At 45.1% G+C, this 24,441-nt stretch overlaps 1 long non-coding RNA gene across 1 annotated transcript in view; it reads left to right on the top strand.

Moving 5' to 3' along the window:
• The first annotated feature begins 3,660 nt into the window (after positions 1-3,660).
• LOC126191175 (uncharacterized) overlaps positions 3,661-24,441 on the top strand; it is a 346,171-nt gene continuing 325,390 nt past the window's right edge. The window contains exon 1 of the long non-coding RNA XR_007538326.1: positions 3,661-3,789. This is a non-coding gene — a long non-coding RNA (uncharacterized LOC126191175). The remainder of the gene's footprint in view (positions 3,790-24,441) is intronic.

The raw sequence follows: 24,441 nt of genomic DNA, 5'->3' as shown, positions 1-24,441 counted from the left end.
CAACACCGGGAGATTGGGCCACCAGACGACGGCCATTGCACTAAGTAGATGAAACATCTTACTTTCAGTGACGACACCACCTTCTGGAGGTTATTAGCAGCCGCAGACGGACTTCATAACCCCTGAACAGAAACCAAACGTTGTACGCAGATTTATGGCCTCTTGCGTCCTCGTGCCCCATGTTTTTGGGCCCATCCAGACTTAACGTAAAGGGACCGCGCGTCCCGCTGCAGAACGGTCGTCCAGGGCCAAACAGTCGTCTCAGGTGCCTCGTCCGCCCTCCACACGGCAGACAGCGCCTCCTCCCAGTGGGCGCGCTATCAGTGTGTTCACGAAGGCTCCACAACGCCCTCTAGGAAAGCACGGAAATTCCAGACAGGAGTAAACCAAGGGAAAAACAGGAACTGTGGCAAGCGACACTGTTCAATCAGTTACTGGTGCTAAAATGGCAGGTTATCAAGATTTAAGTGAATTTGAACGTGGTGTTATAGTTGGTGCAAGAGCGATGGGACTCAGCATCTCCGAGGTAGCGATGAAGTGGGCATTTTACCGTGCGAGCATCTCATGAGTGTACCGTGTGTATGAGGAATCCGGTAGAACATCAAATCTCCGACATCGCAGCGACCGGAAGAAGATCCTGCAAGGATGGGACCAATGACGACTGAAGAGAATCGATCTACATTACAGAAGTGCAACCCTTCTGCAAATTGCTGCAGATTTCAATGCTGGGCCGTCGAAACGTTTCAGGGCGTGAACCGTTCAACAGTACAAAATCGATATGGGCTTCCAAAGCCGAAGGCCCAGTCGTGTATCCTTGATGACTGCACGACACCAAGATCTACACCTCACCTGGCCCGTCAACATAGGCATTAGACTGTTGATGACTGGAAACATGTTGCCTGGTCTCGTTTCAAACTGTATCAAGTGGATGGACGTATACAGGTATAGAGACAACCTCGTGAATCCATGGACCCTCCATGTCAGCAGGGAACTGTTCAAGCTTGTGAAGGTTCCTAATGGTGTGGGGCATGTGCACTTGGAGTGATGTGGAACCTCTGATACTGTAAGGTGGCATGGTGTCCTGACCTTCATTTCTTACATATTCCATTCTCAGAATTGTGTTCTGCACATCAATACGCTTCATTCGAACCCAAACTCAATAAGGCAGAGTCAAGTTTGTATGAATTCATGTAAGTGATATGCAAATCTAACAAGTAAATCGCAAGTGCGCACTGAGGTTGAAAAAGTCGAGGCTGGCGTACCTAACATGATGGCCACACGAAGTTTTGTTTTAAAGAGGGATCCAGCCTGCTGCGAGGCCCATTAATTCAGAGGGGTGAGTCAACAGACACCTACTTCGCCAGGAGCGACTGCCCAGAGAGAGGACAGCTTTTGCCAGAGTGAAGGGATAACGACGCTCGTGTTCGACATAGAAGCAAATTCCGCTACATTGTGTGGGAGCGCCCAGAAGACGCATTTTTTGACGGACCAACTGCGTAGTTACAGAGTTCTCACAGGACGAGAGTATACACCTAACGGAGATGCTACATATTTCCGCATTGGTCGACTTAAACGAAACATTATTCTTCCGCTTACAAGAGCAATGCTGATTGGTGGAATATTTCTGACGCAAAGAGCCAGAGGAGTGAGGGAAGACAGCGAATGATATAGCCTTGCAACTTTTCCAGAAAAAGGGGCCATTTTCCTGTCACTCTTGGAGCAGGAACACGTAACGAGAGCGAGTGCGCTCGTACGTGTACGCAAAGAGCGAGGAACAAGGTTTCCCCTCAGTACTTCACTGGGAGAGCACCTCTGTCGTTAGCAAATCGGAGTGACACTCTATATTAAGTCGCTCGCGATTAAGCGTTGTGCACTGTGTTGGCCGCCACACTTATTGTGCAGTGTGAACACAGACAGAGTACTAGTTAAACGCCAGTGTGTGAATACTGAGTGGCATCGTGGTGGACTGGTTATGTCACTGGTGTACCATGCCATTAGTTAGACTAGGGCCGGATAGGAGTCCTTGACTTCATTAAGGTGTAGCGAGAGTTTGATTGCCAAAGGTCAATCCAGATAGAAAGAGATAGTTGTGTTGTTTGTGAGCAGCGAGCGATGCAGGCAGCAGTCGTCGTAGCTCACGGTATTGTGCGCTACAGCACAGCATGTGCGAGCCCCAGCTTTCCTCCTTAACAGTACACTCCATTACATTTCTCATGCGACAGTCTTGACCGTACCTACAAAAGTTATTCAAGTTGTGTACGCACTGTCTCTCAGCCATTCTGGTGAGTAAATAACATTCTTAAAGAAAAGGGAGAAAAGAACCTTTCCATACTTCATAAAATAACGGCATTCCTATACACAAGAGGCAATCTATTGTTCTGAAAAGAACCCGGAAATTTATTAATTTATAAGAAAAAGTTTCACTTGATTTGTCAGAATTTTTTAGCAATAAATAATATTTTTCGTTCGTTGAATGTTTTTCTTAACACTAACTGGCAATATTCCAGTACCCAATTATTCCACTAGTTACGTAGTAATATAGAATATTTTTGTGTCTTTTCCTTATAGCAGACGACTCCAAAAGACATTTGTTGCTGAATGTTTTTCAAGCAGTTCTTGTTGGTACATTAGGAGTGTCTGTCTGACTTCTGTAGTAGTGTGAGGTGGGAATTGTTTCTTGCAGGAGGCAAAGGGTACTTTTCGGATCAGGCTATTGCGCAATTTGACAAAATAAAACCCACACACTCACAATACGTCTAGATATGACTCTGACAGGTGACACGTACATAAGCATCCTGTCTGATCACCTGCATCCATTCGTGTCCATTCTGCTTTCCGACGGACTTGGGCTATTCCAGCAGCACAGTGCTACACTCCACATGTCCAGAATTGCTACAGAGTGGTTCCAGGAACAGTCTCCTGAGATTAAACACTTCCACTGGTCACAGAACTCCAGAGCCGAACATTAGTCAACGTATCTGGGATGCCTTGCTACGTATTTACGGACAGCACTGCAGGATTCATGTTGTCAGTTCCCTCCAGCAGTACTTCAAACATTAGACAAGCCCATGCCACATACTGATACGACACTTCTGTGTGCTTGTGGGGACCCTGTACGATATTAAGCAGGTGTACGAGTTTCTTTGGTTCTTCAGTGTATAGCCAAAGAAGGACAAACGCGAATTTATAGTGGCTCCTGTTTTCACAGCAAAGCTTAAGAATTTCTTTTAGTAGTTTAGCTAATACCGAAACATCGTTATAAAAGTGATCATTAACGAAATGATAGGCAGTTCATAACGGATCTGACGAATTAAACTATAAGTTGTACGGGAATCAGAGTTTATTACCGTGTAGCTTCTTCAGAATCGTTTGAGTAAGGCTGCAGTCGGTCGGCTTGCTATTCACGCAATCCGGCAAACTCGACAGGTCCCGCTTCGAGTAGGCCTGGCATAGCCACCGTCACCTGCCAGCGTGCTAAGCACACGCAGGCCTGAGCGCACCACAGTGGTGAGTTCCGCCGCCGCTCCCGCCCACGGCCGCGACCAGACGTCGCGGGCCGGCCGGCGCATGCGCAGTGCGCGCCGCCCGCCGCGGCTCCGCCCGGCCGCGCCGGCCGCCGCCGGCCGCAGTCTCGGCCCGCCGCCTCTGCCGGCTTCCGACGACGCACAGTGCCCGCTTCGACTCGCCTCGCCAGCTGCGCGCCTCTGCCACGCGTCACATCGCGGCCGGCATGGCTCGCCGCCTGCGCCACGTCGGCGGCTGATGTCGGCACGGGTTACGGCCCTGGCGGTAAGCGAGCCTCAGCCACACGTGTGCAACATTTGCCCGCCCTAGCAGGAGATTTGTCGTGTCCGATACTGATTCGACCGTCGCGATCTTCCACAGATTTTTTTATACGCTCCCAAACGACCTCTGTTCACCGTAAGACTGTTGTAACTTTGACGGTTATCTTTCAGTGAATTTACGTTCGATTTCAGACGACTTGTCATTCAACGCTGAAAGACCTATCGCGGCCGATAACGACATAACAGTCGGTTCTCTGCACACTCTGTAAGCGTGCAAATAAAAGTTTTTCCACTAACCGTTGGTGATGAGCTACATTTACTCACAAAGTCGTACATCTTTCACCTGAAGCCTTTATGAGGCAAGTTGACTCGACGTAATTGTCACAAGCGCTTTCTGTGGTGCAGCGTACCATTTTGAGCAAATTCGTCCAGACATTTACGATGACAATTTTGTTGGTGCGACATAAGTATTGGCAGTACGGAGAAAGCCTCTGAGAGGTCGAAATGCCTTAGGGCCAGGATTTATAAAACGATAAGCAGTTACTGCGATATGCTCCAATTTGCAAGGCGACGGCCCGCTGAGATATGTGTTGGGCAAATCCTCTCTTTCGGCAGTTATCGAATCTGGGAGTGTCTGGCCACCATTGGAAGTACGTATTTACGGTTTTATCCAAAGAGGATCACCACCTTAATTCTACACTCATTTCAGTGGTGGTAAATTTACGATGTTCTTATTTACTTTGCGTTTTCGCCTCTGTGGCCACTTTGTTTTGATTGTGAATCATACTGATACTCTGTTTCTCGATTCAGTACTAGTGCCTAGTTGTGATGGAGACATAATCAAAAAATTAAACCTTTTGGTTGTTCCATTTCTTTCCGTTTATTTACTATGGGCTTTTAAAATTTTCTGCATCACTTCCACCTGACACTGACGGTAGCTGAGTAACTTCGGTTGCTGTAGACTGTATGTTAACAAGAAACATGACTCACGATGAAACGTAGGTCATCGTTACATTTTATGTATTCACGCTCTGCCTCTCGGAAGCATTTCTACGGCATAACAGACTACAATCTGTATTCGCCAGTCATGTATTCAATCCACCCTCACGATCGTACACACGTACACACGTACGTTACACCAACATCAACACACACACACACACACACACACACACACACACACACACATACACACACATACGTAGAGCGACACAAATACGAAACACACACACAAACTGAAATGTATCCAGTTTTTATTACGTCTAACGACGACATTGTTCCAGAAATACATAGTTTCATGCATAAGTACGTAGCGTTTTGTTTTCCATTTTGATATTCCGGTTGCTATTCTTTTTTACCGATTTTCAGCATTTATTTCTAGTTTACTGTTACTGTTTGAGTTTACATACTGTCATATTGTTATTTGGATATAGCGAGTGGACCTGTGGACAGTAGAAAATGGAATGCCAAGTGGAGAAAGCGGACGATTTTCGACATATTGTTGTGTTTGAGTTCAATAGACGAGTAACAGTAGCAGAGGCAGCCACTATATGGGGACAATGCCACTGGTCAGAGCACGGCAGGACAGTGGTTTTCTCGTTTTAAGGGGCATCGTTTCGGCATTACTCTCCACGTCCAGGAAGACCTTCAGCGTTTGATGAAGATCGTTTAGACGCATAAATCCACAATCATCGACGTCACTGTACTGGAGAAATGTCAAATGTGATGAAGTGTGGTCATTCCAACATCGTACGACATTTTCATGCGATGGCGAAAGTTCAAAAATCGGGTACCGCACGCTCTGAGCCAAAAATCACTAAAGCCAACGGGTGGCCATACTTTCACCGCTGCTTGCTCGTTATCAATTGGCTTGTTAACAACGCTAACCATTTGTTACTGGTGACGAAAAGTAGTGTCTCTGTGCGAACATTAGGAACAGATTGTCATGCCTGAGTCCAAACATAGCAGTAACTCTCTGTACACATCGTACGAGCATATCGAGTAGGTTTACAGATGTACGAGTCGGTCGAGGACTTGTTAAGCTACGGAACCCAGTATGTTGTCCTCTGCGGCGAGTGTTCATCCGAGACAATGGTATTGTCAGGTGAGGAGTGCCCCAGTGAAGTGTGGTAGGACCGCTATTATTCTTTATACACAAAAATGATTTGCGAACTGGGTGGGCAGCAGTCTGCGGTTGTTTGCTGATGATGCTGTGGTATACGGTAAGGTGTAGACATTTAATGACTAGTATGATACTAGATGACTTACAAAAAAATTATACGTCGCGTGATGATTGTGAGCTAGCTCTAAATGTAGAAAAATGTAAATTAACGCTGATGTGTACGAAGAAAAAACAAACAAATCCGTAATGTTCGGGTACAATGTTAGCAGTGTCCTGTTTGATACTGTTACGAAGTTTAAATATCTGGGCGTAACGTTGCAAAGCGATATGAAATTGAACGAGAGTGTGAGTTCTTTGGTAGGTAGGTTGGTTGGTTGCTTGGTTGTTTCGGAGGAGGGGGGGGGGGGGGGGCAAACAGCGAGGTGATCGGTCCAACCGCATTAGGGAATGATGGGGAAGGAAGTGTGCCGTGCCCTTTCAAAGGAATTATCCCGGCATTTGCCTTAAACGATTTAGGGAAATGACGCAAAATCTAAATCAGGATGGCCGGACGCGGGTTTGAACCGTCGTCCTCCCGAATGCGGGTCAACTGCGTCACCTCGCTCGGTGTTTCGCAGGGGAAGACGAATGGTCGACTTCGCTTTATTGGGAGAATTTCAGGAAAGTGTAGTTCACCTGTAAAAGAGATTGCTTTTAGGACGCTGGTGTATCCTATTCTTAAGTATTTCTCGAGTGTTTGGAATCCATACCTGGTTGGATTAAATTAAGACACCGAAGCAATTGAGAGGCGAGCTGCTAGATTTGTTACTGATAGGTTCGAACAATATGCAAGTGTTACAGAGGTATTTTGGGAACTGAAATGTGAATCCGTCTAGTGGAATAGCGACGGTGTGGTGTACTGCGAATTGCTTCCCCCAAGCTGTAGCCGTCGCTGCTGACCAGCAAAGCTGCGTGGATTGGTGTACTCCACTGTAACCCCTGCCCTCTTTCTGACGAAACACGCTATACAAGAATTGAGTTGGGAAGTCATTCTGCACCCACCTTCTTCACCTAATATTGCGCCCTCTGATTTTCACCTTTCCCGTTCTCTATCAAACAACCTTCAAGAAACTTTCTTTCCAAATGAAAGTGCGCTCGAATAGGACTCGACTAATTCTTCGCCTCGTAATTAGTAATTTCTACTGTCGCAGAATCGAAAAGGTACACAGCGTTGGCAGACTCTTGTAAATAGTGAATGGAATATATTATTGATGACAAAAGTCTCTTTTGTGTTCATTTAAATTATGAAGAAACGCTACAAACTCATGCACGAGCCCAGTAATAAAAATACGAACCCGCCGCTCGAGGCAGGGTGTTCGCAGCGTCGGGCTTGGCTGTCACTCGAGTGTCGGAACTGGGGATCGGGGATCTCCTCCCAGACATCCCCAGCTGGCGACCTCTTTCTGCCTTCCCGAATGGAAAGAAATCAATGTTGAGCTAAAATTTTATATTTATCTGCATTTGTACATACTGAACACAACACTATCAGTTTTCTTGTACGACACTTAATGTTTGACAAGAAAATATGAACGCAGTTCTGTTTCTTATCGGCTCCTCTGTGGTGTAGAATCATTAGAACTGCACGAAGCTTTGCTGACTATCATTCTGTGGCAAGGAAAATCGTCTGCGGAAGACGTCATCCCTCGTGTCTCCTACACGACAGACGGCACATTTTAATAGTCTTATTGTAGTTGGATAGCTGCCCTTCTGTCCTATCAGTTTCCGTTGTAGTCACAGAGCCTTTAACAAAGAAGACATCGCAAGTAAATTTTTTAGCTGTGATCGTTTGCACCGCAGTTACCGCAAATAAGAAATACTTAGTATTCGATTAGAGCCTGTGAATGATTCACACAGATATTGTATAAACTGTCTAGCGTAAAGCTAAATAAATTCAACTATTTTTGTCCCCTCAGGGGTTTTATCATTTTTACTGTTTTATACTGGGAATATTTTAACCAGTAGTTTCTTAGAGTCTGCAGTTTAATACATCAAAGTAATTTATTGTTAATAGTTTCATATTACTGGCTGCCTCTGAAGTGTATATGCCAATTTGAGAAAAAATATTAGTGAAATATTTCCTTTTTTCTTCAATAAATCCACTGAATGAGAGAGACAAACAGAGGTAACCCTAGACAGCAGCAGACACAACAAGAGCAAGAAATATACACTCCTGGAAATTGAAATAAGAACACTGTGAATTCATTGTCCCAGGAAGAGGAAACTTTATTGACACATTCCTGGGGTCAGATACATCACATGATCACACTGACAGAACCACAGGCACATAGACACAGGCAACAGAGCATGCACAATGTCGGCACTAGTACAGTGTATATCCACCTTTCGCAGCAATGCAGGCTGCTATTCTCCCATGGAGACGATCGTAGAGATGCTGGATGTAGTCCTGTGGAACGGCTTGCCATGCCATTTCCACCTGGCGCCTCAGTTGGACCAGCGTTCGTGCTGGACGTGCAAACCGCGTCAGACGACGCTTCATCCAGTCCCAAACATGCTCAATGGGGGACAGATCCGGAGATTTTGCTGCCCAGGGTAGTTGACTTACACCTTCTAGAGCACGTTGGGTGGCACGGGATACATGCGGACGTGCATTGTCCTGTTGGAACAGCAAGTACCCTTGCCGGTCTAGGAATGGTAGAACGATGGGTTCGATGACGGTTTGGATGTACCGTGCACTATTCAGTGTCCCCTCGACGATCACCAGTGGTGTACGGCCAGTGTAGGAGATCGCTCCTCACACCATGATGCCGGGTGTTGGCCCTGTGTGCCTCGGTCGTATGCAGTCCTGATTGTGGCGCTCACCTGCACGGCGCCAAACACGCATACGACCATCATTGGCACCAAGGCAGAAGCGACTCTCATCGCTGAAGACGACACGTCTCCATTCGTCCCTCCATTCACGCCAGTCGCGACACCACTGGAGGCAGGCTGCACGATGTTGGGGCGTGAGCGGAAGACGGCCTAACGGTGTGCGGGACCGTAGCCCAGCTTCATGGAGACGGTTGCGAATGGTCCTCGCCGACACCCCAGGAGCAACAGTGTCCCTAATTTGCTGGGAAGTGGCGGTGCGGTCCCCTACGGCACTGCGTAGGATCCTACGGTCTTGGCGTGCATCCGTGCGTCGCTGCGGTCCGGTCCCAGGTCGACGGGCACGTGCACCTTCCGCCGACCACTGGCGACAACATCGATGTACTGTGGAGACCCCACGCCCCACGTGTTGAGCAATTCGGCGGTACGTCCACCCGGCCTCCCGCATGCCCACTATACGCCCTCGCTCAAAGTCCGTCAACTGCACATACGGTTCACGTCCACGCTGTCGCGGCATGCTACAAGTGTTAAAGACTGCGATGGAGCTCCGTATGCCAAACTGGCTGACACTGACGGCGGCGGTGCACAAATGCTGCGCAGCTAGCGCCATTCGACGGCCAACACCGTGGTTCCTGGTGTGTCCGCTGTGCCGTGCGTGTGATCATTGCTTGTACAGCCCTCTCGCAGTGTCCGGAGCAAGTATGGTGGGTCTGACACACCGGTGTCAATGTGTTCTTTTTTCCATTTCCAGGAGTGTAGGTACATATTATCTTGCCGACGTAGGCAATGAAAAATATGTATTTGTGAATAAACGTCCGTCAGCTGTTACTGTCACTTAGCTATATGTGTCCCGAAAGCTTCGTTTTGGGCGTTTCTGGGTTTCAGTGGATGCTTGTGGCCGTGCCCTGGTGAAGCAGTCGCCCCTGAATTGTACTTGAGTCTGCTGCACTGCCAAGACCACCCTGACGCTCCTAAGTTGTGTTAACGCGCCTCCGTAGCTCAGGGCGCCCCACTCGGACGTAGCTGGTTCGAAACCTGGTCGTGGTTGTGTTTGGCCAGAAACGGTAGCAGAGATGATGGCGAAAACTTCCTCATCACCTGACGTTGCGCCAATGGCCCGAGTCAAATTCCGAACATCGCTGCAGTGTGTCTTGGAATGAGGCCAGATGACACTGTCGGCGGTGGTTCGGCCGATGGATGGTGACGCTAAGCGCGGCTGCAGTTAGACACGAGTAGGACACGTACCGCCACCTAGGTTCGTCATCATCGTGGAACGGAGAAGTTATCCCGCACACAACTATGGAGTCACCTACAACCAACAGAAACTTTTAAGACGTAACTCACAACTTCATCACATGACTCCTACATCTAGAGAATAGCGACGACTGTGTGTTGAGGATTTTCTTTCCTTTCCGATTAGGAGGCAGGACCTGTCCTTCGCGGCCTGAAGTGTCACACGACCCTTTCTTTCCTTTTCTCGGGGCCGGATGAAAATGAAACACACTCTTTCTGCCTCGCTACGATGGATGCCATCACCATTCAGTTTACTCCTACCGGTACCTTCATTCTAACGGATTACGTTCCTCATTCGTGTGAAGCTCGTCTTTCTATTGATAGCGAATTCCAATGTAGAGTGTTTGGTCCGCCTCGGTGGATTACTTCCTAATGGCTACGTTGGTTGCATTCGCGCTTTTTGTGTGTGAAATCTTATGGGACTTAACTGCTAAGGTCATCGGTCCCTAAGCTTTCACACGACTCAACGTAAATTATCCTAAGGACAAACACACACATCCATGCCCTAGGGAGGACTCGAACCTCCGCCGGGACCAGCCGCACAGCCACGATTGTAGCGCCTAAGACCGCTCGGCTAATCCCGCGCGGCACTCGCGCTTTTCCTTCGCCTAGGCGAGACATCAAAAGCTCAGGCTGCACATGAAACTGAAGCCAGGTGGAAAGAGAAGGCTTGTCGTCCTGCAGTCGGTGGCTCACGAATCGCCACGCCACAGCCGTCCACCGTCCGCCACGTCGCTGACTTCCACGTCCACGTCTCTTCCTACAAAGAGCTCTGAATCCGTTGACATTGGAACGCTTATTAGAGGTACAGCAGTGATTTGAATTCTATTGCTTTCAGGGTTTTTCTTCTGCCTTTGTGTCAAGAGGCTATGCTGCTCGAAAGGGGCAGCGGCTATCCTCCGCGTCTCCCGGTGACTGGGCATTCGTTTACCGCACGTGACATGCACACGGTAGGCATTGTCGACGCAGTCAGTCCTACGTCCATACCTCAAGGAACACAAATGCCGATGTCAGTGATCCGAACCCACACACTAAATGAAAGTTCTGGACCAGTGTAATTTTTGTTTTACTTCCTAGAAGTGTGTTATTCAAACTGTCGTATAATACAGGCGCCCAAATGAGGTGCCTTTGGTCCTTTCAGGTCGAATGTTCACGAGGGAATGTTTTTCCGTTAAGTTCTGCTAGTAATTCTTCATTTCGGTTTTCTGGACTCAGTCAATAGTTTGTGACTCTCTTCTGTACACACGTGACTGTTGATTCTGATATTACTCCGAAAAGAAGGATTCACATTTTAACACCCCGGTTCAGTTTACAGTGATAAAGGCCATAGAAAGAATAATTTAAAATTAAGAATAGAATTTTTAGAGGGGAAAATAGTGTAGAATCAGAGTTCGGTAACTGCAGATCGAAATTGTAATATATCAGCAAGTAGTTTAACGTCCAAGTACAGCAAAGCCACGGAAGCTCCGTCATGGAGAAGGCAGTGACATTAAACTCTTGTGATGAAAAACTTATAAAAAGGCCTGATCGTCATTATTGCAGCCTTTTTTCCCTTGATTGTATCGTTAAAGGGCGGGGAACCCGTGTCAGTCAGCGAGACAATAATTAGATTGGACTTTATCGTGTTAAGATTCACGATAAATTGTTGGAATATTACGGAGATTAAAAGTGATTTAGTGTACGATCATTGACTTTTGGTAGCAACGGAGTATTAAGGGCATTTTAGGACTTAAGTGCTAGATTGGAACTTTACGGACATATAGAAGAAAGAAACTCAAATTTTCTGCTGATACGAATGAATTCAGAGGTAACGGTATTCAGATATTAACGTGTGGACTTTTGAAAGTGTCGTGTGCCGTTAGTTGCGAATCTGGACGAAGAGCGCGTGCATATCGGCATTTGCAGATTATTTAGATTCCTCCAGGCTAGGAACCTTTTAAATAGACCATCATCCATCACCAGTTTAATTCTTGAATATAGAGTGAAAGTGAAATACAAGAGTGTTGTACTTATTTCACTTACCTAGTACTAATCAGTGAAGGTTTTACGGAACCAAAGCTATTCAGCAGTAAGTCAGCACCATCTACCGGAAAGCGTAGGCATTAACTAACACGCTAACTGAAGTGAACGTTTACGTCTTTTACGGATTGCTTAATGTGAACTTTTGTGACTCTTTGAGGTCCCCAGTCCCTCCGAAAGGTGGCACAGGCTGTCTTAATCGTAAAAGGGGAGAGTTTCAGCAGGGCAAATTACTAAATAAAAGCGATATTTACAGCACTCGCAGTAATAGCAAAACACAAGGCCCGCACCTCATCGGAGAGTTGTCACTGTCACGTCGGGAAGTAAAGCCGGAAAACCTTCCGACGATACGTATCTACGAGCAGACGTCGACGTGGAGTACCTAAAAAGGGAACCACAAGAGAGTTGGGGATGCTTAAACATGCTTGTTCCTTACGGTTTGTGTTTGCCTTCATTCGGGACCTGTTTAAGGCCCAACTGACACAAGCGACCGCTTGTGTCACCAAGTGAGGGGGGTGCCTGGGGGGTAGGGGTGCAAAATTTGTATGCATCGAGCATCACAGTTACTGGCGAGGTAGCAAGTGTACGGTAACAGAAGCAAAACTGCGCCGGGAACGCAGGTCCGCAAGTCAACCATATACGAAACGATGGAGCCATCACTGACTTCAGTACTGGGCATATTAGTTCTAGTCAGTTTCAACATATTTAAAACATAAACATTTCGATTACGTTTACATCTAATACCACTCAGATTTCACACAGGGCCTACGTTACATTTCTTACCTGTGTGGAGTGTGCTAGATAAATGTTGAGGCAGAGGTAAATTTTGCCGCCGAAATAAGATTAAATCTTACGCGCCATTTTGATGCAACATAGACACGTCAGTGTGAAATTGAAAGTTTGTTTTTGGTATTTCTAATACAATAAGTTGTAAATCACGGAAGTAAAGGTGTTTCGTTATTGATCTAAGAATTAACCTAAGTTCTATATTTTAATTGTTTCCATTCAGTTCAATGGATAGCACATTATTATTGAACTAGAACAATACTATAGGTTTACTGCTCTCTGATTTCACTAATAGCTTTTAAAGATTCAGGAATTACCGTAAATGGAAATGAATTTTTCCTTCTTTTTATATTCAACACTGCAGTAAGAGTCGGAAATTTATTTCAATTTCAGAGGAACGTGTACATAGTACCCCGCTCGAACATGTAAGAATTTCTAAAGGACAACGGCATGTGTCATTGTTTTCATTTCCACGTGACATTTGTCTTTGCCATTAGTCATTCAGAGAGTTTCTTTACGGCGCTCCTCGTGTGACGTAAATTTTATTGGGCAATAGGTGAGTGGACTCAGAGGGGATGACGGCTCACAAGGGGGTCGCGCATACTGGTCGGCACCGGTTTCGTCCAGATTTATGGCATATGCCGATCAGCCAAAATATTATGACCACCTTTTTAACAGCGTGTTGTTCCACTTTTTAAACACAGTACAACAAAGATTCTGCCCAGAATGGATTCTACAAGACTGTCACAGGATTCCAGAGGTATTTTGGCACAAGATGTCTACGCACAGATCAAGAAATTCCCGCAAATTACGAGATTGTGGCTTACGGGCACGCAACTGGCACCCGATATGTGTTCCATTAGATACAGATCAGGCACATTTTCTGGCCAAGACATGAATGAGAGTTCACTATAATGCCCATGAAACCACTGTAGCACGATTCTGACTTTGGAATACGGATGGGCAAAGTGTCTATTACGAACATTACGTATGTAGATTGTGAACAGTTAGGAATGTGGGTCTCACGGGAAGCGTGCAAGGGATAAGTCCCTGCAGTCGCGCTATTCATCTGTGTCCTCGGTGGCTCAGATGGACAGAGCGTCTGCCACGTAAGCAGGAGATCCCGGGGTCGAGTCCCGGTCGGGGCACACATTTTCAGCTGTCACCGCCAAGGTATGTCAACAACACCTGTCGGAAGCTGAGGTTTCAATTAATTATCATTTACAAGGGTACTTATACTGCTGGAACATGTCATAGCAGTAGCGGGGAAGATTCAAGCGTGAAACGATGCAGGTGTCCGTAATCATGTTCGCTTTGTTCACTGCCGTCGTTATGCCTTCCATTACCATCGCATAGGAGCACAATGCACCCCACAGCACAACTGTGCCCTCGCCGGCCTGCATTGTGACGCGGTGCATGTTTCGCCTCGATGACGGCGTGTAAGGACTCAGCCGTCGACTTGATCTAACATGAAATGCGATTCATTCAACAGGCGACACCATTCTATTGATCCGTGGTGAAAACTCAATTATGCTGTGCCCACTGCAGTCATAACTGACGATGTCATTGTGTCGATACAGGAATACGTAGGGTCGTGTGAGATGGACCTCTATGTTCAACAACGGCGTTTAAACAGGGGGCTCCGAAACGCTTGTGCCTGCACCAGCGTTGCATTGTGTCGCCAGGTGTGCCACAGGTACGCCTGTCCTGCTTTACACAGTGGGCAATCCTCCGAACTCTACGATTTGTGATGAGACGTCGCCCAGTATCACACTGCCTACTCGTTATTTCACCATCCTTCAAACCCTTTCCGTAGGTGCCCTCGACAGTAGTACGCCAACAGGCGACCAGCTTTGCCGTTTCAGAGATTCTAGTTTCCAGCTGCAGTGACAGAACAATGTCTCCTTTATCAAAACCGCTTATATCAGTGATTTCCATATTTGTGGCCGTAACGTCGCTATAATCACAGCCCATTCGTCTCTCTGTCGATGAAATTGTTTTCTTATTGCGTCACATGTCTCACCACCACCACCACGACGTATTCAATCTCGAGGTGAGCACTGGTCATAATATTCTGTACCATCAGTGTATGCTGTGCTTGGCCAGAAGCGAACACGACTGAAGCGGGAGTTCCAAATGCGCAGGCGTGTAGAAGTAAATAACGGGTCTGGCGAGCAGAAGTTACGTTAGCGTAGCTTTTCGGAAGCGGTTGGCGCATCAGAAAGAGCTGAGGCGGGTAATCCTAGAATCGTGGTGTCGAGCCATCTGCGGATATTATATAATTTCATTTCTTACGTTACTTACAACGGAAATAAACCTTAATAAGCCGGCCAGTGTGGCCGAGCGGTTCTAGGCGCTTCAGTCAGGAATCTCGCGACCGCTACGGTCGCAGTTTCATATCGTGCCTCGGGCATGGATGTGTCTGATGTCCTTACGTTAGTTAGATTTAAGTAGTTCTAAGTTCTAGGCGACTGATGACCTCAGACGTTAAGTCCCATAGTGCTCAGAGCCATTTGAACCAAATCTTAATAATGTTCAATATATAGTAGTTATTAACATTGTCTTAAAAAGCGTCCCTCGGGCCAGGGGCCGTTGTTGTCCTTAGCGTAAGTTAGTTTAACTTAGATTAGGTAGTGTGTAAGCCTAAGGACCGATGACGTCAGCAGTTTGGTCGTATAGGAACTTACCACGAAAATCCAAAAATATTGTAAAAAGCATGAAAAGAAGGACTCTGCAAATAACTTTCCAAGAAATAATTGTAATTAAACGGTACAGGACTTAGCACGCCGTGAGTTTACCAACCTTCGAGCAGCCCTGTGCAGCTGCTACGGCTACGGACCTCATTCGCTTGCTACCTCTCGACTCCTTTTCATGCATTTCATGAAAATATTAATAAACACAACATCTCGAAGATTATTTCGGTTTTTTCGCAGTGTAAATAACGTAAAAGTTGAAAAGAGAAACAAAAATCAGTGGCGGCCTCCACCCAAAGACTTAAGGTTCCTAAATCACTTCCGCTGCAGCAATGGCTTCCCGAAAACATATGAGTCGACTGTTTCCAAAGTCCGTTATGTCCATGTAACAATAGTTCCCAGAAACGACAAAAAACTGTCACTCTGTTCTTTATTGCGTTTTACTGTTATTCTTAATTTGTTACAATTTTCTTTTGTATTCTGGCTTTATATTTATATTTCCCATAAATCACAACAAAATATTTTTAGTTAAAATAAATATTCTACTCTGAAGATAACGAATTTTGAAACTTTTATACGGACATAACTGTTCCTGGAAATGTTTGGTTTTAAAATGGTAGGTACAAATGAAAAATAACATTGGCATACCGTAAGATTTATTCCTGTTACAAAATTATTAGTGACCACCAGAAAAAAATAACATAGTACATACCTACTCGTTAACTGTTTTGAACAATTGCCGTCAACTTTGTATTAATGTAGGACGTCACGGTGAGATCACTACTTCATCACATGAAATACTAATCTGCTCCTCAGACTCACCAGGAAGATGTCCGACATCAGATTCTTCATCCAGTTCAACTTCGGACTGCTGTTTGAAGATATTCTTGTAGAATGAAAATTCATTAATGTCCATCCAGCATAGTCCATAGTGCTTATGTAAAAGAACTGTTACATCTGTGAACTGTTACATCTGTGTTTTTTCCTGATTTTACCAGAACAGGATTACGTATCGCTGCTGCTTTTAGTGCCATCCAGGATTTACCCTTTTGCGGATACATTTACCACATCCCATATCAGTGTCGTAGCTCTGTTCCCCTTGAACAGTGGTACTGCTCTGATCTTTCTCTTTAATTCTACATTTACATCTACATCTACATGGAAACGCTGCAAATACCATTTAAGTGCCTGGCAGAGAGTTCACCGAACCACCATCCAATTCTCTATTATTCCAATCTCGTATAGCACGCGGAAAGAATGAACACCTATATCTTTCCGTACGTGCCCTGATTTCCCTTATTTTATCGTGATGATCGTTCCTCCCTATGTAGGTCGGTGTCAACAAAATATTTTCGCATTCGGACGAGAAAGTTGGTGATTGGAATTTCGTGAGAAGATTCCGTCGCTACTAAAAACGCCTTTCTTTTAATGATTTCCAGCCCAAATACTGTATCATTTCTGTGACACTCCGTCCCATATTTCGCGATAATACAAAATGGGCTGCCTTTCTTTGAACTTCTTCGATGTACTTTGTCAGTCGTATCTAGTAAGGATCCCACACCGAGCAGCAGTATTCTAACAGAGGACAGATTAGCGTGGTGTAGGCAGTCTCCTTAGTAGGTCTGTTACATTTTCTAAGTGTCCTGCCAATAAAACGCAGCCTTTGGTTAGCGTTCCCCACAACATTTTCTATGTGTTCTTTCCAATTTAAAATGTTCGTAGTTGTTATACCTAAGTATTTAGTTGAATTTACGGCTTTTAGACTAGACTGATTTATCGTTTAACCGAAGTTTAACGAGTTCCTTTTATCACTCATGTTAATGACACTTTTCGTTATTTAGGGTCAACTGCCACTTTTCGCACCATTCAGATATTTTTTATAAATCATTTTGAAGTTTGGTTTGATGTTCTGATGCCTTTATTAGTCGATAAACGGCAGTGTCATCTGCAAACCACCGAAGACGGCTGCTCACGTTGTCTCCCAAATCGTTTATATAGATAAGGAACAGCAAAGGGCCTACAACACTACCTTAGGGAACGCCTGAAAAGATTTCTGTTTTACTCGATGACTTTCCGTCAATTACTACGAACTGTGACCTCTCTGACAGGAAATCTCAAATATAGTCACATAACTGAGACGATATTCCATAAGCACGCAATTTAACTACGAGCCGCTTGTGTAGTACAGTGTCAAAAGCCTTCCGGAAATCCTGAAATACGGAATCGATCTGAAATCCCTTGTCAATAGGACTCAGCACTTCATGTGAATACGGAGCTAGTTGTGTTTCAAAGGAACGATGTTTTCTAAACCCACGTTGACCGTGTGTCAATAGACCGTTTTCTTCGAGGTAATTCATAATGTTCGAACATAATATATGTTCTAAAATCCTGCTGCATATCGACGTTAACGAAATGGGTCTGTAATTTAGTGGATTACTCCTACTATCTTTCATGAATATTGTGAACTGTGCAACTTTCCATTCTTTGGGTACGGATATTTTGTCGAGCGGACGGTTGTATGGAGCTAATGCATCAGCATACTCCGAAAGGAACATAATTGGTATACAGTCTGGACCAGAAGACTTCCTTTTATTAAGTGATCTGAGTTGCCTCACTACTGCGAGGATATTTACTTCTACGTTACTCATGTTGGCAGCTGTTCTCGATTCAAATTCTGGAATATTAACTACTTCCTCTTTTGTGATTTCGGAAGGCTCTGTTTAGTAACTCTGCTTTGGCAGCACTGTCTTCGATAGTATCTCCATTGCTATCGCACAGAGAAGGCATTGATTATTTCTTGCCGCTAACATGCTTCGCATACGACCAAAATCTCCTTGGATTTTCTGCCTGGTTTCGAGACAAAGTTACGTAGTGGAAACTGTTGTAGGCGTCTCGCATTTAAGTCCGCGCTAAATTTCGAGCTCCTGTAAAAGATCGCCAATCTTGGGGATTTTGCGTCTGTTTGAATTTGGCGTGTTTGTTTCGTTGTTTCTGCAAAAGTGTTCTAACCCGTTTTGTGTACGAAGGAGGATCAGATCCGTCGTTTGTTAATTTATTTGGTATAAATCTGTCAATTGCTGCCGATACTATTTCTTTGAATTTAAGCCGTATGTGGTCTACACTTATATTACAAATTTGGAATGAGTGAAGATTGTCTCTCTGGAAGGCGTCAAGCGAATTTTATCTGGTTTTTGAGTAGATATATTTTTGGCTTATTTTTCGAGGATTTGTGGATTACAATATTCAATCTCGCTACGACAACCCTGTGGTGTCACCGCCAGACACCACACTTGCTAGGTGGTAGCCTTTAAATCGGCCGCGGTCCGTTAGTATAGGTCGGACCCGCGTGTCACCACTGTCAGTGATTGCAGACCGAGCGCCGCCACGCGACAGGTCTAGTCTAGAGAGGCTCCCTAGCACTCGCCCCAGTGGTACAGTACAGCCGACTTTGCTAGCGATGGTTCAATGTCTACATACGCTGTCATTTGCAGAGACGACAGTTTAGCATAGCTTTCAGCTACGTCATTTGCTACGTCCTAGCAAGGCGCCATATTCAGTTACTATAATTACTTCAAGAATGTATTCTGAACAGATAATATTATGAATCATGTACCGTCAAGAGCGAAGTTCATCATTAATGGATTAAAGCTAAGTATGAAACTAATTACGTCCGCTTTCTGAATTCTCATTCCTTGTCATGTTCCAGACCTCACGTCAGAATGGTTCTTCCCTCCTCACGCAAGCCTACGTGAGCTAAAACGGGTGCATTTCGGCCTCCCCTCGTAAAACGGTGTTGGCTCTTCAGGTAACACAAAAAACACTGTGTTCACTAGTCCCTGTATCGGTTTTGATGCTCGTTATTAACTCAGGATTATTTGCTGCTAAGCCTTTTTGAAGGGTTAAACTGAAAGTACCATGCAGTGGGAGGTTTCACGTGTAGAATCTTGTCTTGTCGATGTCTTCCAGTCAGCAACGTTTACATCAGATCCAAGTTTGCAGACAGTCCCTAGTTTCAGATAATGTCATGACGGTCACTGGAGTTCAAGACAGTCCTTTTTCGACGTAATTCACTTTCAGTCCCGCCAACCAGTCTTTATTCTACAAAATGTATTTACCCCAAAATCCAACTTGAGAGGTATACCAATACGAAAAATACAAAATACAGAAAGATAAACAAAATAAAGTTTCATTTACTTCACAAGGGGAATTAATATAGTATTTAAAATGTATTCTAAATACGATTTGACAAATGTACTGAAATAACGGGTTTTGGTAATGTAACTTTTTCAGAGCGTTTAATGTGCACTGAAGATAACTGTTTTACGTCCTGTATTGTTGTCGAGATTTAGCATCTGCTGGATATGTATATAACGGAGTCTGGGACTTGAGGCGAACTTCGGAATTAACAGTAATACTTGTATGGCTCGTGCCTCATGCGACCCACTCAGTAAAGGCAGTCTGTTTCTGAACGCTTGGCCATCTGGAGCTTCCACTCCTGTCACTTTCATTTGTGGCCAAGCCCGGCATATGCCACAAATGTAGACAAAATCGGTGGTGACGATTAGGCGCGATCCCCTTGTTAAGCCTCCGCCCGGCCATCTTTAGCCCCATTTCTCTGAGTTGATTAAGGCGGCTGCCGGGATGTTTCCTTTCAAAGACCACGGCCTCTTCCATCCCCTGTACTCGCCGTATTCGAGATCCGTCTGTGGTGACCTCGCCGTCGACGGCAGGCCGGGGCCACACGAGCGGATTGTTTCCGCAACGGTCGACGGCCTGCGGCTAGACGCAGAGTCCCATGCGGCTAGCTGCGGGATGTTCGTGCGGAGAGCCAAATATCTAGTCATCTATTTTGTCTCGAAAAAAATTGTTTCATGTAAACGAAGGAAAGCTACATCCGTCCATGTAGTTAGTTTCTCATTACAACTTATACTTTTCGTGTAAAAAATTAAAAACCACTGTTTTGGAATTCGTCTGTGTTCTGCGCTACGTAATCTCTCTCATTCGATTGTGAGGAAACTATTCGACGAAAAAAATTTATTTTTACGCGTGTTATAGCCTGATATCACAGCTTGATAACGAACTGGTTTTCTTTTCGCTGCTGCCCATGGTTATCGTGATACATCATAATTAAGTAAAATACAGCGCGTATTTTGAAAAGTTTGCAGTAAAAAATGTCGTCGCTGGCTACTTTGCGTTTGGTGCATTTGAGGTCGTATAATGCTGCGTACGAATTGTAGCTAAGATATCGAAATTGTTTTTAACATTGGAAGGAGAGCCATATCTCTTTCCAGTCTCGAGTAATCGAGTGATATATATTGGCGCTTGGCCGCAGCTGCCTACGGCGCGCCACGCTCGAGGGTATTCTCGCTCACAATGCAGAGTTGTGCCGCGTTTATTTTCCGCATGTCGTCTACGATTTGCTTTATGTGTCATTTTTTCTTGTCTACACTGTTTCATTCACGAAACATTAAATAACTATTATCAACACAATTTTTAAGAAAGTAAGTAAAGTCGACCTGGTAACTGTTTACCTTGCGATTAAATGACAATAGAGACGAGAAAAAAATACACTTTTCATTCTAGTACAGCGCGAAATGTTCTTAGAATGAAGATAGTTCGCTTCGTAGCCGCGAGGAGGCCAAGCAAATAGACTGAATTGTTCTCTCCTTCTTTTTTTTTTTTTGAATCTGGTAGTCGCGATGGATGCTCGACACTGTGCAGTAGTGGCATACGTAGGGTTAAAAATACTGAAAAAGAGAAAAATACACCGAAAGTACTGGGTGCATCCAGTGGTGAGTAGTCGGTTGTTGCAAGGAGCGTTTCACGTTATATTTAACGATCTACGAGAGGATGAAATGAAATTTTTTAACTATTTCCGAATGTCTTTCTCAAGCTTCGATGAATTACATCACACGCCTAGAAACGCTTTACAGAAGCAAGACACGAACATGAGACCTTCAATGGAAATGCTTGCTATAACTTTAAGGTAAGTGAATTCTAATGTGTAAGTATCCTGTCTCAGCCATAAATTATCTCAGCTAAAATTAAAGAAACCCTGTAATGTCTATCACTAGTTTTAACAACACTTTCACACTTTCATTTCAATTTAAAAAAAAGATAATTATTAGGTCAATAAGCGAACAAGTTTAATTCTCTTTTCTTTATTAATGAAATGTTAGATGTAAATCTGTCTTTTGAGGATAAGAAACATCAATTAACTTTAAATGAAGGTGACAAGAACCCCAGCTGGTCAGCGTACACGTATTTTAATATTCTTACTGCTTCTGAACCAGATTTCTTCACTTTCCTTACATATTTCCGATAATAGTCCCTAATGCTACGCCACTTTTGTTGTGCCTTCTGGCCTACAAAGGAGAAAAAAGGAAACGGAAATTTAACGTAACTTTAAAATCTTTAACGTCATTAAATAAAGACTAAATATTGAACGTAATTTTTATACATTTATATCTTTGGTTTTAGGTATTTGGCTACTGGTTGTCACTTAGTTGATCTGCACTATACATACAGAATAGGCAAGTCAACAGCCAGTGACATAGTGAGGAAAGTGTGCTGTGCGATTTGGGGCTGCCTGTGTGACAAGTGTCTGCCTCGGCCGACAGAGGAGGAGTGGAAGAATTTTCCCAATGGATTCCAAATCCATTATTCTAAAAGTGGACGAAAAACTTACCAACGCATTTTTTCTCTGTGCTTGAATGATCTGCGAAATCATCGAATAATGCACAGCAGATTTCATGCCATGCTGCATTCTTCTTACGTCTGTCTTTGTATTCCTCGGTCCTTACATCCCAAATACAAGGCCTTTTTTCCATTTCCATTATCAGAATCTCCATACCTATTTTCTCAATGTCTAGTGGGCACATCGTGGGAGTCACTTTGTAGTCACACGGAACGGAGCACGCAACTGCCTGCTGCAAATGGCCACTCAACTCCGCTCTCAGCTGTGACTGCTGTCAGCTGGCCCTTCTCCGCACACCTGTCGCACCGCCCGTGTGAAATGCCCAATTGATTCTCATGGCCCATAGCGCTGCGTGTGCCTCAGCGGGTTTTCCGCCTCGCTATGGGCTATGCGGCTGGCAAGCGGCAAAATTCCGCAGCCGCAGACGTTCCGCCCCGTGTGGACTGCTGCATCTGCCCCATGCGCCATAGCGGTGCGGTCATTTACGGCGCGTCTGACGTTCCGCAGCTATTCCGCTCGTGTAGCCCCGGCCTAAGCCTGCAGCGGCACGCCGGCCGACCCCTCTGCTTTACTACCTGAGCCACGGTGGCCGCGGCTGCCCCAGACAGAGCCGCGTGTTGCGCCCTGTATCTGCGTTTACCTTCGGCAGCACTCAGACACCGGCAGCTGCCTAATGAATCCCTCGGCGAGTGCTGGAGGCCAGCGCCGCGCTGGAGGCCGGCGCCGCTCGTTGCCCGTCTGCTGGCCACGAAGCCTCGAGGAGACCACCGAGGAGTCAAGCAGTATATTGCTCGCTCCTACGTATATCTCGCGAAGAGACCATGAGGGTAAAATCAGACAGATTAGAGCCCACACAGAGGCATATCGACAATCCTTCTTTGCACAAACAATACGAGACTGGAATAGAAGGGAGAACCGATAGAGGTACTCGAGGTACCCTCCGCCACTCACCGTCAGGTGGCTTGCGGAGTACGGCTGTAGATGCAGATGTAGAGGGTGGCTTCTCCACACTCCTCCTCCGACCTCCTTCCGGCCATCGCTTCTTTTTATTTTTTTAGGCTTACAGCTTAGCGTTGCGTTGCCGGTCGTCATTGTCAACATATCCAGCATGTCTTACGTTTAATAGCTTTAAGGGGAAAATCACCTAGCCTTTCATGCGTACTGCATCTACGGCTATTGTTGTGCATGTGCTAAGAGCTACGGCTCACAGCTTCGAGTGCGCATATGGATTATAATATACCGGGTGATCACAAAGTCAGTATAAATTTGAAAACTTAATAAACCACGGAATAATGTAGATGTTGTTGTTGTTGTTGTTGTTGTTGTTGTTGTTGTGGTCTTCAGTCCTGAGACTGGTTTGATGCAGCTCTCCATGCTACTCTATCCTGTGCATGCTTCTTCATTTCCCAGTACCTAATGCAACCTACATCCTTCTGAATCTGCTTACTGTATGCATCTCTTGGTCTCCCCCTACGATTTTTACCCTCCACACTGCCCTCCAACACTAAATTGGTGATCCCTTGATGCCTCAGAACATGTCCTATCAACCGATCCCTTCTTCTAGTCAAGTTGTGCCACAAACTTGTCTTCTCCCCAATCCTATTCAATACTTCCTCATTAGTTATGTGATCTACCCATCTAATCTTCGGCATTCTTCTGTAGCACCACATTTCGAAAGCTTCTATTCTTTTCTTGTCCAAACTATTTACCGTCCAGGTTTCACTTCCATACATGGCTACACTCCATACAAATACTTTCAGAAATGACTTCCTGACACTTAAATCTATACTCGATGTTAACAAATTTCTCTTCTTCAGAAACGCTTTCCTTGCCATTGCCAGTCTACATTTTATATCCTCTCTACTTCGACCATCATCAGTTATTTTGCTCCCCAAATAGCAAAATTCCTTTACTACTTCAAGTGTCTCATTTCCTAATCTAATGCCCTCAACATCACCCGACTTAATTCGACAACATTCCATTATCCTCGTTTTGCTTTTGTTGATGTTCATCTTATATCCTCCTTTCAAGACACCATCCATTCCGTTCAACTGCTCTTCCAAGTCCTTTGCTGTCTCTGACAGAATTACAATGTCATCAGCGAACCTCAAAGTTTTTATTTCTTCTCCATGGATTTTAATACCTACTCCGAATTTTTCTTTTGTTTCCTTTACTGCTTGC

The sequence above is a fragment of the Schistocerca cancellata genome, chromosome 6 (assembly GCF_023864275.1).
Source record: "Schistocerca cancellata isolate TAMUIC-IGC-003103 chromosome 6, iqSchCanc2.1, whole genome shotgun sequence".
In the NCBI taxonomy this organism is placed as follows: domain Eukaryota; kingdom Metazoa; phylum Arthropoda; class Insecta; order Orthoptera; family Acrididae; genus Schistocerca; species Schistocerca cancellata.
The sequence above is the reverse complement of the archived record's forward strand: the minus strand, read 5'-3'. Positions and strand labels throughout refer to the sequence as shown.